The sequence below is a fragment of the Opisthorchis viverrini genome, assembly GCF_000715545.1.
Source record: "Opisthorchis viverrini unplaced genomic scaffold opera_v5_13, whole genome shotgun sequence".
Lineage (NCBI taxonomy): Eukaryota > Metazoa > Platyhelminthes > Trematoda > Opisthorchiida > Opisthorchiidae > Opisthorchis > Opisthorchis viverrini.
Window position 1 is genome coordinate 1,201,774 of NW_008751669.1, and position 2,972 is coordinate 1,204,745.

Sequence of the window (2,972 nt, forward strand, 5' to 3'; positions counted from 1 at the left end):
AGGGGAGGAATGGAACAGTTGCGGGTGTGCTATCAAACCGAGTATGACAGTGCCGTGCCATCATTGGCCTGACATGCTTCAGTTTTTGGACAGCCCCGTGACGGACGTCATATTTGAGATGATTCGTCTTGGATATGCAGTTCATTGAGCAGCGGTATTCATTTAAGCCTGGCCGAGGAAACAAGTTGGAACGAAACCGATATGGGACTGCAGGTTTTCTTGGTCCGCTTGGTGATCCCGGAGTTGTGGATCATAGGCCAGTTGGGGTGGACCTCGGCTAACCAGGTCGTCCAAAGCATGCACTTCCGAAGTTTAAAGTTTGAGCAATCACTCACGAGTAGTCGGAAAACAAGGAAAGTTACCCTTGTTCACCGTTGATTTACAGGAGGAATCAACAATAATAATGATACGTTTATTTTCCAACTTACAGTGAACATGCCGATTGAGAGATAGCCGTACTGTATACGGTAACCTAACCCAATGGCTAACCCGTCACACTGATGACTCTACGCTTCATCGCTTTTCTTTGCTTCTTATAGAAAGCACTAGGCAAGTTTCTATGCAGGCCGACAAGATGAGGCCACATCTATACGTGATATCCTGATCTAATGGCCACAAACGAACCGCCGTTGCTGGGCTGTCCATAAACCGAAGCATATCAGTACACTTTATATCACACTCCAACTATTCACTTCCTACTCCTGATTCAACCATTCCGCACGCTCGTTCCATTACCTGCAAACAAGAGTGAGCTCATGCTTTATTTTGACCAACATTTTGATTCTGTTTGACGGCATGTCACGTACCAAATTGGAATAAACTTTATTGTTATAGCTGTCCACTTTGTGGGTACAAAGTACAAATTACAAAGTACAAAGTACAAAAACGGGAAGACGTTGGTCAGTTCAGCTCTAAATGAATCGAAAAAGTCATAGGTAGTAGAGCGACAATTGCTGACAGAGACTCAAAAAAGAGACACAGTACGAGCCGCGTCCAAGACGCACATGCAAAATTTCCACGAAATTGAGGTTCGGAAAATGGAAAATTTGACATAATGTTTTGGCATTTGGTGGTAATTATTCGGGCCATCAAAATATACTCACACAGCGACAGTTTCATTATAAGATGTTTAAACCAACTAGGAGTCCATTGTTGGCATGCAAATAGTGCTCCGTTGGCCGCTGGTGGTTTCAAGAATTGTCTCTAAGAAAATAGTGGGAAAACGTGGGAAAAAGTCAATTTATTCACACATCAACTTACCTACTGGATTTCGAATCACGGAACTGCTGATTCACAGACTCACGGCTTGATACGCAGGATCGAGGCTATTGCCCAAGTTTCCCGGGTCGGTTTTGTTCTTGTCGGTCAGTGGTTGTCGCTCACATGAAAGGCACAAGTGAAAAAAGGTTGTAGCACTGCTCTTCATGTTCTCAGCGCGGGGCAATATGCTTGCCAGCGCAAGGATTCGCATAAATAAATGTCTAATAGTACTTTAAGCTGGGTTCTAGAAGGAGCGTGGACAACTGTCGGAGGAAGGTCATTCCACGCACTTACTACCCGAAATGAGAAAAAATTTTGTCTGATGAATGTGTGCTCTGAGCTTGAAAATTTTCCCACTATGTCCCCGCCGTCTGTTTGCTGGTTCAACGGTAAAAAACCTGTTTGCCAAGCTTTGTTCAACACAGGGCATAAGTAAGAATTAGGTCCTCCCGGAGGCGACGGTACTCCAGGGGAAAGAGATCAAGCATCGCGAGACGCGTTTCGTAGCCCACGGATTTGAGGCCGGCAACCATTCTCGTAGTGGCCTGCTGGACACGCTCAATAAGGGTGTCGTCCTTCGTGCGTCCTGATTAGACAACTTGGTTGGTGTGCTCCAGGAGCGGTCTGACGTAGGCCCCATAGAGTATTTGGAAGTCCATGCGAGTGATACGGGAGAAGGTGCGTCGGATCATCCTTAGAATGCCGAATTACTTTTGGGCCGATTTCTCATGGTGCAGTGAGAAGGACAAGTTTGAGGAGACTCAGATACCCAAATCCTTTTTGGCATCTATCCTCATGATGTTTTCTGGCCCCTCTTCACCATGCATAACAAAGGCATTCGCTGAATCTGCTCCAATCGACATATGGACGCACTTTTCATCATTCAGAGGAAGGTGCCAGTCCAACGACCACTGTTTGACAGCGTCTACATCCATTTGTAGGGCACTGGCATTGGAACTCCAGGATTTCAAGTCGTCCGCAAAAAGTAGACGTGGACTTGCAAGAACATCTGGGAGGTCTATGACGTAGTTCAGAAACATCTCTGGTCCCAGGACGGAGCCTTGAGGAACTTCAACGGAGACCGGCGCTGGAGAAGAGTAGGTCGAGCCTATTCTCACTCGGAATGATCTGTCTGATAGGAACGCCTTGATCATGTGAAGGATTTTCCCTTGAATCCCGTAATACTCGAAAATCCCGTAAGACTCAAAAAATCTGGATAATGATGATGCCCGTCTTTTATGCGCAAACACAAAATGTGTCGGTCATGTTTGACCTGGATGTGAAAAATTCCCCGATATATCAAACGTCCTGCCGAAGCTCAGGACTTATTCACAACCAGTATTTTCATGATGGACGGCACAGTTGATCCATGGCGCGAGGCATTTTTTGATCGCCGATATGCCAATCCACCAGTAGTGGCATTGAATGCACTACTGAGTTTGTGGGCAGAGAAAGCAGACTGCAATATAAAGTGGCCACTGCTTTCAAGTCCTTGCACAAACCAAACGGACAGAGACGGTCTTTTGAGTGAGCGTAACGTGCTCGTCTGAGTAATATCAAAAATATGGTGTACTATGGGCGAGCCACCAGACTGGGATGGTAGTCGCGATACCGTCATTGCGACGCCGCACTTGGATTTGCGATCAGCCCCATACATGAGCACCTTGAATAAACCGCTTAGGATTGTCATTGTAGTTAGGATATTCTTGGGT